General features: G+C 39.2%; 1 pseudogene; it reads left to right on the top strand.

The window, feature by feature from the left end:
• Positions 1–12,161: 12,161 nt before the first annotated feature.
• Positions 12,162–13,722, top strand: LOC118149124 (uncharacterized; annotated as a pseudogene).
• Positions 13,723–13,956: the final 234 nt, after the last annotated feature.

Here is a 13,956-nt window from a genome sequence, read left to right as displayed (position 1 = left end):
AATACTGAGCAAAAAGAACAATTCTGGAGGCATCGCATTACTTGACTTCAAACTATCATAGAAGGCCATAGTCAATGAAACAGCTTGTTACTGGTGTAAACGTAGGCACATAGACCAAAGGAACAGAATAGATGACCCAGAAATAAACCCAAATACTTACAGCCAAGTGATCTTTGGCAAAGCAAACAAAAGCATCAAGTGGGGAAAGGACACCCTATCTGACAAATAGTGCTATGACAATTGGTAAGCCACATGCAGGGGAATGAGACTGGATCCTCATCTCTCACCTTATACAAAAACCAACTCAAGATGAATCAAAGGCTTAAATATAAGACCTGAAACTAGAAATGTTCCAGAACACAACATTGGAGAAATCCTACTAGACATTAGCTTAGGTGAAGACTTCAGGAGCAAAAACCCAAAAGCAATTACAACAATAACGAAGATGAGCAGGTGGGACTTAATTAAACTAAAGAGCTTCTGTATGACAAAAGGAACAGTCAGCAGAGTAAACAGACAACCCACAGAGTGGGAGAAAAATCTTTGCAATCTGTACATCCAACAAAAGACTAATATTCGGAATCTACAAGGAACTCAAAAAGAAATCCCATCAGAAACTTGGCTAGGGACATAAATAGACAGTTCTGAAAAGAAGTACAAATGGCCAACAAACATGTGAAAAGGAGCTCAATTCAACATCACTAATGATCAGGAAAATGCAAATGAAAACCGCAATAAGATATCACCTTACTCCTGCAAGAATGGCCATAATCAGAAATAAAAAACAATGTTGACATGGATGCAGTGAGAAGGGAACACTTCTGTACTGCTAGTGAGAATGTTAACTAGTGCAACCTCTAGTTAACATAGTGGAAAACAATGTGGAGATTTCTTAACTACCTAAATGTAGAGCTACCCTTTGATCCAGTAATCCTACTACTGGGTACCTACCCACAGGAAAAGAAGTCATTATATGAAAAAGATACTTGCACATGCATGTTTATAGCAACACAATCTGTAATTGCAAAAGATATGTAACCAGCCCAAATGCCCATCAATCAAGTTGATAAAGAAACTGTGGTGTGTGTGTGTGTGTGTGTGTGTGTATATGTGTGTGTGTAAGGAATATTATTCAGCCATGAAAAAGAGCAGCAATCTGGATGAAACTGGAGACTGTTATTCTAAGTGAAGTAACTCAGCAATGGGAAACCAAACATCGTATGTTCTCATTCATAAGTGGGAGTTAAGCTACGAGGATGCAGAGGCATAAGAATGATACGATGGACTTTAGAGGCTCAGGGAGAGTGTGGGAGGGGAGTGAGAAATAAAAGACTATAAACTGGGTTCGGTGCGTACTGCTCCAGTGATTGGGTGCACCAAAATCTCACAATCAGCACTAAGGAACTTATGTAACCAAATACCAGCTGTTTTCCTAAAAACCTATGGAAATAATTTTTAAGCCATTTTAAAAGTTATTCACAAAAACGTGAGGCAGTATTGCAAAGTAAGATTTTTTTAAATATATAATGTCTTAGTTAAATCACTACACTATGAATGAGGATAAATGAAAAAATACATAAAACAAAGTATAAAGTTTGGGTGAGTCAGGCGTTGGCGCTCATAATAGCAAGTCTATCCCCTGTGATCTTTAGTCCCTTATGAGTATAACTAAAGAGACTCAGAAGAGTCGTATTCTGCAGCTTGAAGCAGATTATCATGAATATGTTTGATACAATTGTCAAAAATTGTTTCTCAATGCAAATGTTAGTGTAAAAAATTAAAGGAATAGGTCTAGCGACAATTATTCAGGCCATCTTCTGTCCAATGCAGCAGCCTCTAGTCACATGTAGCTGTTTAAATTTATGTTTATTCTAATTAACTTGTAAAATGCAGTCCTTAGTGAGACTAGGCACTTTTAAAATGACCAATAGCCACATGTGGCTAAAAGCTAGTATATTGGACAGCACATGCATAGAATATTTGCATCCATTGAACATTTCTGCCATTGAAGAAAATTCTACTGAAAAGTACTGAGCATGTTGTTTTCTTTCTCTTTTGTCTTTGATGTGATGGAAACAGTTATATATGAAAGATGCATGAGCTGGCTGATTAGCATCAGTCATGTGGTTGAATGGATATTTCATGTTATTATAAAAAGTAAAATTCTACCAGTTATACATTTAGTTTAATTTATGCACATTTGTGTCTAATCAAGATAAACTTAAGAGTGTTGCTGGCATCCTTTGTGATCAACTAAATTTAAATGACTAAAACTATTTTTGTGGGACATTATTTTTTCCTGGCTTACTTTCCACCAAACAATGTGGGCCTATCTATAAATAATAGAGAAATTAAAATGACTCTAATATGTCATATATAATTTCTGATAACCCCATGACATTGGAATGCTTTGTAATGCTTTGCTAAAAGAACACTATATTTAATATCTGAGAATGGGCAATCAATATATTTCCAACTTGTGAGATTTACTTTGATGTTTCCATAGTTTTATTTTCTATTTTATTAAATGTTCTATTATTATGGCTATGTTGAGCCCCTTTGTGACATTTAGAAATATTATTAAACAAAGATAAATAGCATGTCACAGGTTATTTATGTATGAGTTTATATGGTATAAAATATAGAAAATGAAACTACAAATAATGTTTCTGATTAATTTTCTCAGAGGCAATTCAAGCCAACACTTCAATAATAAACTTTTTAATATAAAAGAATAACAGCATTTACTTGCCTACAATGTATCAAACAAAAAAAATCCAAAGATAATTTTGTAAATGAGTAAAGAAAGAGCTAGATATTGAACACTTGCATGTAAAAAAGTTGTGGCACTGATAATGAGGTGTGAATTAATTTTGCATTGGAAATTCACATCAAATTATGCCACAAAAAATGGAAGTTTTGAGAATGAATAGAAACATGATTTCTTCTGCTGCAGGTATCTTGAGGCACACAAGATGATTGCTAGAGCAAATGTGATCAGATTTATGCATGAAACATACTGTATTAATATACTCGTTTTGTTGCAAAAAAAAAATGGGCAAGAAGAAATATGTTAGCAACAACGGACAGTTATGGAAATATCTTCAGTGCTTGTACACCTGGTGATAACACCAAGTGGAAATTGTAGCAACCATGCCTAACAGGATTAAGCAACTCTTTACTAAGAACTGGGGGATGAAGGTCTGGGTTAACACACTTAACAGTCAATCTCGAGCTCTTGAAATTCTGGCATAAGATGATGGAAATATATATTGGGTGTTTGAGGAGGAAGATATGTATCAGTTATGGCCTTGGGAAATTTAGAACAGTGAGAATTTTATATTGTTCTAGTAACTCCCTATTATAAGTCTTTTGAAGCTATCTTAGCCGTTCACCTTCATGGAAGCTTTACGATGGATTGGATTTAATTGAGGGCATGAGCAGATCTGAGGACTGTAAAGGATGGACTGTATCAGATCCCTCTTTTGTCTTGTCTCAGTGCTGACACAATTGTTATGTTAGCCAGTCATGTGGCAATCAAGCTAATGTGTCGCTTGACAGAGACTTGCCTCAGGCACAACTGTACCATGTATCTCTTTCTTCCCTGGGACTCAGTTTCACAGGTGCGTGTACAAATCAAGAAATGCCAAGACTTAACTTGTCATGGAGTACCTCTTTTTTTTTTTTTTGAGACGGAGTTTCGCTCTTGTTACCCAGGCTGGAGTGCAATGGCGCGATCTGGGCTCACCGCAACCTCCGCCTCCTGGGTTCAGGCAATTCTCCTGCCTCAGCCTCCTGAGTAGCTGGGATTACAGGCACGCACCACCATGCCCAGCTAATTTTTTGTATCTTCAGTAGAGACGGGGTTTCACCATGTTGACCAGGATATGGTCTCGATTTCTTGGCCTCGTGATCCACCCGCCTCCGCCTCCCAAAGTGCCGGGATTACAGGCTTGAGCCACCGCGCCCGGCCGGGGTACCTCTTAACTAATGGGGAATAGAGGATAATGAATACTTGCTCCCCTTTCTTTGCCCTAGGCAGAAAGCTCTAAGGTGTATTCTACTATCTTCCCAGAGAGTTTCAGTGAAACGGAGTCTTTGTTGTCCTCAGCGACCAGGATGGGAAGATGTGCTTGGACCGGTTTTCAGCACTTTCGTGTCTGAGTCTCCTCGGTTCTCTGCTCCTGTTGACTGACACAGCTTTCACTGTAAATCTTCATGTGCAGCTTTTTTTTTTTTTCTCAAAGTGGGTGATGAGACTGGGGTAAGATAGAAATCATCAGCTAACGTTTAAAATTATAAATCAAAGAATAGCAGTGTTATCAAGTTTTTGAGAAAAATGTATTACCAGAATTAAGGAGCGGGCCGGGCGCGGTGGCTCACGCCTGTAGTCCCAGCATTTTGGGAGGCCGAGGCGGGTGGATCACGAGGTCAAGAGATCGAGACCATCCTGGTCAACAAGGTGAAACCCCGTCTCTACTGAAAATACACAAAATTAGCTGGGCATGATGGCGCGTGCCTGTAGTCCCAGCTACTCAGGAGGCTGAGGCAGGAGAATTGCCTGAACCCAGGAGGCGGAGGTTGCGGTGAGCCGAGATCGCGCCATTGCACTCCAGCCTGGGTAACAAGAGCGAAACTCCATCTCAAAAAAAAAAAAAAAAAAAAAGGAATTAAGGAGCTAAAAGTGGCTGCTTCCATAGACAGAAAATTACGAATGAGATTGGGTGGGACATTATTAACTTACATTTTCCTTTAAACATAGCATACTGGTTCTTGCCATCCAAAAATAAATCCTAAAGGCTCTTTAAATCAATATCCATACAAGCGACATACACACATATGTTCCATGATTTCTGCTTGCATTGGTGTAATTTCATTTTCACTTGATTTGAGTAGTACTTGGAATGTAGTAGCTATTCAACAAGTATTTGTTGATTTTAATAACTTTAGAACATGGATAGGGTCTATATAAGGTGATTATAGCACAACTTCCAAACTTCCACCACAAAATTCCTTCTCTTATACGTCTGAAAAAAGCTTACCATTTATTAAAGAGCCACAGCTAATTGCTAAATTAAATCTCCCTCTGCAACCTCTAGGCTCTTACTTATTTCACCTTCTCTGAATTCCTGTTGAATAGCCAGACAGTCCCACAGTGGGCAGTGAAATATAGTGTCTTGCTGGCAAATTGCTATATTGTATAATACACCCTATTCAGTTATTTATTATCTATTTCTTGCTTCCTAGTTTCTGTGAGGGAGTTTTATACTTGTGCCTAGAAAATGTCCTCAGGGAAAGTAAAGAATGCTGACCTCTGACTCTTATGTCCTTCATCTGCCATGTCACAACAGATGATCAAAAACTATTAATCATACAGGGGATTCGTATCCAAAATATACAAGGAATTCAAACATCTGAAGAGCAGAAGACATAATCTGATTTAAAAATGGGAAAATGATCTGAACAGACATTTCTCAAAGGAAGACAAACAAATGGCCAACAAATAGATGAAAAACTGCTTACCACCATTAATCACCAGGGGCATGCAAATTAAAGCCACAGTGAGATATATCTCACCCCAGTTAGGATGGCGAGGATAAAAAAGACAAAAAAAACGCGCTGTTAAGGATGCAGAGGAAAGAAAGCCCGTACATACTGTGGTTGGGCATGTAAACTAACATGGCCACTATGGTAAACAGGATGAAGGCTCCTCAAAACAACGCCAATAAACCTGCCATTAATCCAGCAATCTCACTGCCAAGCATTATCCAAAAGAAAGGAAATCAGTACATTGAAGAGACATCACTTCACTAAAGATCTTCTGTTTATTTCAGCACTATTAACAATAGTCAAGATATAGAATCAACTTAGTCTTTCTCATCAACGGGTAGATGGATAAGGACAATATGGTATATATACCCAAAAGAATACTATTCCACCTTAAAAATGAGTGAAATCCTGCCATTAACAGCAACATGAACGGAAATGGAGGATGTTAAGTGAAATGAGTCAGAAACAGAAACTTAAGCACTGCATGTTCTTATGAATATGCAGAAGGTAAAAACATGTTGCTCTCATTAAAGAAAAACTGTAGAACGAAGGATATAAGAAACTGAAAAGGGTAAGTGAAAGAGGCCATAGAAGGAGATGACATCACAACTAGATAAGAAGAATAATTTCTAGTGCTCTATAACCCTATAAAATGACTGCAGTTAGTAATAATAAATTCTTTCAAATAACCTGAAGGAGCATATTGAGTATTCCGAACACAAATAAATAATGAATATTTGAGACAATGAATATGCTAAGTAGTGCACTGATGTTATCACTATACATTGTATGAAAATATCATTATATAACCCATAAATATGTAAAATTATTATGTCAATTAAAAACTAAGATAAAAAACAAAGTACTCGATGGATTTACAAAATAAATATAAATAACAACAATTTAAATAAATATATTATGTATATTGCCATTGCTATTTATATTTATCTGTATACTCTTGTATACTATGGATATAAAAGAATATACAAGAGTATTGGATATCTTTGTATATTATGCAGAGTTATATTTATATTGCTTATGATATTGATATAAATACATATCAAATGGAATGATTATTAATGTTTATAATACTAGTAGAAATAATAAATTATATCAACATAGGTAAAAACAATGGATTTTGTCAATAATAGATTTTGATAAAATACATTAGAGAATTTTTAAGATAAGGTCTTGTTTTCACAATAAGATCATTATTTTTCTGTGTCTAACATTAAGTGAGTTAGTTCACATGTTCTGCCCACTGGCATGGACTCTTCTTGAATTGGAGCTAGAGAGACACTAGATGTGAAAAAGGCATCTGTGTTTTAGTATGTAACAAGCATAGAAATGAGAAAGTTCCCTTTATACATAGACTAAATGCATGCATTCTCACTGCTTCCTGGGTCATTCTCCTCCTTTTAAGTATAAGTTAGATGGTCAAATGTTAACTCTGAGTCTATGTCCAGAACAATTATATGTTTTTAAAATGCATACAACAACACTAGTATTCTGAAAACACTCTGCATTATTATTAGTGTGACGCTTGATATGGCTATTTCTTTTTATTTTACTTTGAGTTCTAGGGTACATGTACAGATCATGCAAGATTGTTACATAGGTATACACATGCCATTGTGGTTTACTGCGTCCATCCCCACTTTCATCTACATTAGGTGTTTCTCCTAGTGTTACCCTTCCCCAATCCCCTGTCCTCCAGCTATCCCTCCCCTAGCTCCAACACCCCCCAACAGGCACCGGTGTGTGATGTTCTCCTCCATGTGCCCGTGTGTTCTCATTGTTCAACACTCACTTATGAGTCAGAACATGTGGTGTTTGGTTTTCTGTTCTTGTGTCAGTTTTCTGAGAATGATGGTTTCCAGCTTCATCCATGTTCCTGCAAAGGACATGAACTCTTCCTTTTTTATGGCTGCATGTATCCCATGGTGTGTATGTGCCACATTTTCTTTATCCAGTCTATCATTTATGGGCATTTCAGTTGGTTCCAAGTCTTTTCTATCATAAACACTGCCACAGTGAACATACGTGTGCATGTGTCTTTATAATAGAACAATTTATAATCCTTTGGGCATATACCCAGTAATGGGATTGCTGTGTCAAATGGTATTTCTATTTCTAGATCCTTGAGGACTCACCACACGGTCTTCCACAATGGTTGTAACTAATTTACACTCCCACTAACAGTATAAAAGTGTTCCTATTTCTCCACGTCCTCTCCAACATCTGTTGTCTCCAGATTTTTTAATGACCACCATTGTAACTGGCGTGAGATGGTATCTCAATGTGGTTTTGATTTGCATCTCTAATGACCAGCGATGATGAGCTTTTGTTCATGTTTGTTGGCTGCATAAATGCCTTCTTTTGAAAAGTGTCTGTTCACATCCTTTGCCCTCTTTTTGATGGGGTTGTTTTTTTTCTTGTAAATTTGTTTTAGTTCTTTATAGATCCTGGATATTAGCCCTTTTGTCACATGGGTAGCTTGCAAAATTCTTTTCCCCATTCTATTGGTTGCTGGTTCACTCTAATGATTGTTTCTTTTGCTGTGAAGAAGCTCTTGAGTTTAATTAGATCCCATTTGTTCATTTTGGCTTTTGTTGCCATTGCTTTTGGTGTTTTGGCCATGAAGTCCTTCCTTGCCTATGCCTATGTTCTTAATGCTATTGCCTAGGTTTTCTGCTGGGATTTTTATGGTGTTATGTCCTATGTTTAAATCTTTACTCCATCTGGAGTTAATTTTTTTATAAGGTGTAAGGAAGGGGTCCAGTTTCAGCTTTCTGCATATGGCTAACCAGTTTTCCAAACACCGTTTATTAGACAGGGAGTCCTTTCCTCATTGCTTGATTTGTCAGATTTGTCAAAGATCAGATGCTTGTAGATATGTGGTGTTACTTCCAAGGCCTCTGTTCTGTTCCATTGGTCTATATCTCTCTTTTGGTACCAATACTATGCTGTTTTGATTACTGTAGCCTTGTAGTATAGTTTGAATTCAGAAAGCATGATTCCTCCAGCTTAGGTTTTTTTGTTTGTTTGTTTGTTTGTTTGCTTAGGATTGTCTTGACTGTGTGGGCTCCTTTTTTGGTTTCATATGAAGTTTAAGATGGTTTTTTTCCAGTTCCATGAAGAACATCAGTGGTAGCTTGATGGGGATAGCATTAAATCTGTAAATTAGTTTGGGCAGTATGGCCATTTTCACAATATAGATTCTTCCTAACCATGAGAATAGAATATTTTTCCATCTGTTTGTGTCATCTCTTATTTCCTTGAGCAGTGGTTTGTAGTTCTCCTTGAAGAGGTCCTTCATATCCCTTGTTAGTTGTATTTCTAGATATTTTATTCTGTTTGTAGCAATTGTGAATGGCAGTTTGCTCATGATTTGGCTCTCTCTTTGTCTGTTATTGCTGTATAGGAATGCTTCTGATTTCTGCATATTGATATTGTATCCTGAGTCTTTGCTGAAGTTGCTTATCCATTTAAGGAGATTTTGGGCTGAGACGATGAGGTCTTCTAAATATACACTCATGTCATCTGCAAATAGAGACAATTTGACTTCTACTTTTCCTAACTGAATACCCTTTATTTCTTTTTCTTGGCTGATCGCTCTGGGCAGAACTTCCAATACTGCGTTGAATATGAGCGGTAATAGAGGGCATCCTTTTCTTCTGCCAGTTTTTTAAGGGAATGCTTCCAGTTTTTCTTTATTTAGTATCATACTGGCTGTGGGTTTGTCATAAATAGCTCTTATTATTTTGAGATATATTCCATCAATACATAGTTCATTGAGAGTTTTTAGCATAAAGCACATCTGAATTTTGTCAAAGGCCTTCTCTGCATCTGTTGAGATGATCATGTGGTTTTTGTCTTTGGCTCGGTTTATGTGACGGATTACGTTTTTAGGTTTGCATATGTTGAACCAGCCTTGCATCCCAGGGATTAAGCCAACTTGATCGTGATGGATAAGCTTTTCGATGTGCTGTTGAATTTGGTTTGCTAGTATTTTATTGAAGATTTTGGCATCAATGTTCATCATGGATATTGGCCTGAAATTTTTTTCTTTTTAGTTGTATCTCTGCCAGGTTTTGGTATCAGGATAATGTTGGTCTCATAAAATGAGTTAGGGAGGATTCCCTCTTTTTGTATTGTTTGCAATAGTTTCAGAAGGAATGGTACCAGCTCCCCATTTTATGTCTGGTAGAATTTGGCTGTGAACCTGTCTGGTCCTGGACGTTTTTTGGTTGGTAGGCTATTAATTGCAGCGTCAACTTCAGACCTTGTTATTTGTCTATTCAGGGACTCAGCTTCATCCTGGTTTAGTCTTGGGAGGGTGTATATGTCCAGGAATGCATATATTTCTAGATTTACTGGTTTACGTGCATAGAGGTGTTTGTAGTAATCTCGGATGGTAGTTTTTATTTCTGTGGAATCAGTGGTGATATCTCCTTTATCATTTTTCTTGCATCTATTCAATTCTTCTCTCTTTTCTTTTTTATTAGTCTGGCTAGTGGTCTATCTATTTTGTTGATCTTTTCAAAAAACCGGCTCCTCGATTCATTTATTTATTTTTTTTTTTTGAAGGTTTTTTTTTGTGTGTGTGTCTCTGTTTTCTTCAGTTCTGGTTTGGTCTTAGTTGTTTCTTGCCTCGTGCTGACTTTTAAATTTGTTTGATCTTGCTCCTCTAGTTCTTTTAAATGTGATATTAAGGTGTTGATTTTATATCTTTCCTCGCCTCTCAGGTGGGCATTTAGTGCTTAAATTTCCCTCTAGACACTGCTTTAAATGTGTCCCGGAGATTCTGGTACCTTGCATCTTCATTCTCATTGGTTTTGAAGAAGGTCTTTATTTCTGCCTTTATTTCATTATTTATCCAGCAGTCATTCGGGAGCAGTTGTACGGTTTTGAGTGTTTTTCTTAATCCTGAGCTCTACTTTGATTGAATTGTGGTTTTAGAGACTGTTTGTTATGATTTCCATTCTTTTGCATTTGCTGAGGAGTGTTTTACTTCCAATTATGTGGTCAATTTTAGAATAAGTGTGATGTGGTGATGAGAAGACTGTATATTCTGTGGATTTGGGGTGGAGAGTTCTGTAGGTGTCTATCTATTAGGTCTGCTTGGTCCAGATCTGAGTTCGAGTCTTCGATATCGTTATTAATTTTCTATCTTGTTGATCTGTCTAATATCGACAGTGGGGTGTTAAAATTTCCCCACAGTGGGGTGTTATTAGATGGGAGTCTAAGTCTCTCTGTAGGGCATTAAGAACTTGCTTTATATATCTAGGTGCGCCTGTGTTGGGTGCATATATATTTAGGATAGTTAGCGCTTCATGTTGCATTGATCCTTTTACCATTATGTAATGCCCTTCTTTGTGTCTTTTGATCTTTGTAGTATGGTTATGTTTTATAGAGACAATGCCTGTGCAGGAGAATGAAAGGGGTCAATTAAGTAAGTCCAGCTAAATGTTTAGTCACTGATTAATTAAAAAGATCTGTGATACTTTTATTATACATTGTTCAACCCTGGAAAGACCTTATTTGTGTGTCTGAGTGTAACTATAACTTTTATCTCACACTGATGAAAAATACAAGAAATAGCCCTGATCCTCTGAGGTTCTAAAGCAGGAAGATATGTTCAAAACAGGCAGAACATTAGGCTTGATTTGTTCCCCTGCAGGTGGCTTGACCAAAGCCTTAGTGTGAGTGCGCCTCATTTTTATACATTACACAGATACATGATTTGTATAACACAGACTTCTTCCAGCACAAATCGGGGTTTCAAAGAAAATTAAGAAAATAAATTTATGTATCATATCTTTATTATTCCTAGGGTAATACTGTGAAGCATGTGGAATCACAGTGGTAGTACTGTATTTGTGTGTATGTGTGTGGCGAGGGGGTTATTGCTTGATAAGAAAGATGGAAAAATTTCTAATATTTTCAGAATGGTAGGCTCAAAGTCCAATGTGATGAACAAGAGTCTATTAACCCTGTAACTCACATTAAGAAAAAGTTAAGGTACCCTGAAAAGGTTTTGTTCTCAGTAAAAAGTAATAGTGCATTTCGAGTGAATTGTAGCTCTTTATCATAGTAATAATACTCATTGCCACTGAAAGTAGCTTCATATAGACCGTGTCAGACACGGTCTCCCTGTTGAGCGTGTTTACACATTCATTGTCAAAATTACAGAATTTCATGTTGGTAGAAATTTAATTGAAAGGATGTATAGCTCTTTAATTCTCAAAATGTCACAAATCGCCAATAAAGCACTTACTAATATAACCAAATATTAGTTTCCAAAAAAACCTATTGGAATAAAAATCAAATAAAAAAATAGTGAGTAAAACGGTATGGTCCACTGGAATTCAAAGAAAGAGAAAATTAGAAAAGAATAAAAAAGTAAGAATAAAATAAATTCAGAAGTCTACCAGATATATTGAACAAAGAGATTGAAATTAAGATAAATCAGCGAGGAATCTGGGGTTTGATACTGCAGTTGACATACTGAAAAATCCATCAGTCTTTTAATAGAATTGATCGGCCGGGATTCGGCTGCGTCCGGCGGGCCGCCCGCCCATTGCCGCCGCCGTCGTCTCTGCCGCCGCGCTCTCGCTGTGCCGCCGCCACCTAAGTGGGGCTGGGGCCGGGCCCAGCCACCACCGCCCTTGCCGGGATGCCGCGGGTGTATATCGGCCGCCTGAGCTACCAGACCCGGGAGCGCGATGTGGAGCGCTGCTTTAAAGGCTACGGGAAGATCCTGGAGGTGGATCTGAAGAACGGATATGGTTTTGTGGAGTTCGATGATCTGCGTGATGCAGATGATGCTGTTTATGAACTGAATGGCAAAGACCTTTGTGGTGAGCGAGCGGTTGTTGAGCATGCCCGCGGCCCACGGCGAGATGGCAGTTACGGTTCTGGACGCAGTGGATATGGTTAAAGAAGAAGTGGCCGAGATAAATATGGCCCTCCTACTCGCACAGAGTACAGGCTTATTGTGGGGAATTTGTCAAGTCGGTGCAGCTGGCAAGACCTAAAGGATTATATGCGTCAGGCAGGAGAAGTGACTTATGCAGACGCTCACAAGGGACGCAAAAGTGAAGGAGTGATTGAATTTGTATCTTATTCTGATATGAAAAGAGCTTTGGAAAAGTTGGATGGAACTGAAGTCAATGGCAAAAAAATCCGATTAGTTGAAGACAAGCCAGGTTCTAGACGACGCCGGTCCTATTCCAGGAGCCGGAGCCATTCAAGGTCTCGCTCTCGAAGCAGACATTCCCGTAAGCGCAGAAGCCGAAGTGGAAGCAGCAAAATCAGTCATTCCAAGAGTAGATCCCGGTCCAGGTCGGGCCCCACTCCCGGAGCAAGAGCCGGAGCCGAAGCCAGAGTCGGCGCCGGAGCAAGAAGGAGAAAAGCAGGAGCCGCAGCAAGGACAAGAGCCGCAGCCGCAGTCGCAGCGAAGGCAAGAGCCGAAGCAAAAGCAAAGACCAAGCAGAAGAGAAGATCCAAAACAATGACAATGCTGGGAAACCTAAGAGCTGGAGTCCTAGCAGGCATAAAAGTAAGAGCAGGAGTCAGGAGGAGGAGAAGCGAGGGAGTATGAGCAGGGGCAGGAGCCAGGAGGCGGGCGGGGGCCAGGAGAATAGCCTCTGCCAGAGTCGGAGCCGGAGCAGGAGCAAAGGGGGTAGCAGGAGCCGGAGGAGGAGCCACAGCAAGAGCAAGGACAAGAGGAAGGGCAGGAAGAGAAGCAGGGAGGAGAGCCGCAGCCGCAGCCGCAGCAAGATGGGAGGAGCAGAAAGCGAGGCAGCAAGCGAGACAGCAAGCCGGGCAGCAGCAAGAAGAAGAAGGAAGACTGAGCGCTCGCAGTCCAGATCGCCGTCCCGCTCTGTTTCAAAGGAACGGGACCATGTCAAGTCTGAATCCAGCCAGAGGGAAGGCCGAGGGGAGAGTGAGAATGCTGACACCAATCAGGAGACCCGGTCTAGGTCGAGATCCAATTCCAACTGGAAGCCAAACCTTCCATCCGAATCACGCTCCAGATCAAAGTCAGCTTCAAAAACCCGATCTCGGTCCAAGTCTGATCCAGGTCTGCTTCCAGCTCACCCTCCCGGTCTAGATCTAGGCGCCACTCAAGGTCCTAACTGGCTACGACCACAGCTGGAACTACACGAGGAGTCTTTTGTACATGTTTGGTAGCCGTAGCACAAGTGATTGGAGTAGAACATATCGCTGCTGTACATTTTTAACTCCCCTAATGGTGTGTCTATAATTGTTCAATCTAAGTGCTTCCTCTCAGTAAAGCCTCCTGGCGCCAAGTCTTCCTGCTCGACTGAAAAAAAAAACAATGTCTCTTTTGCAATTCCCTTTTACTCATGGCCCAAGTAGAATATCCAAAACGCCTTG

Source organism: Callithrix jacchus, chromosome 18 (genome assembly GCF_049354715.1).
Source record: "Callithrix jacchus isolate 240 chromosome 18, calJac240_pri, whole genome shotgun sequence".
NCBI lineage: Eukaryota > Metazoa > Chordata > Mammalia > Primates > Cebidae > Callithrix > Callithrix jacchus.
The sequence above is the reverse complement of the archived record's forward strand: the minus strand, read 5'-3'. Positions and strand labels throughout refer to the sequence as shown.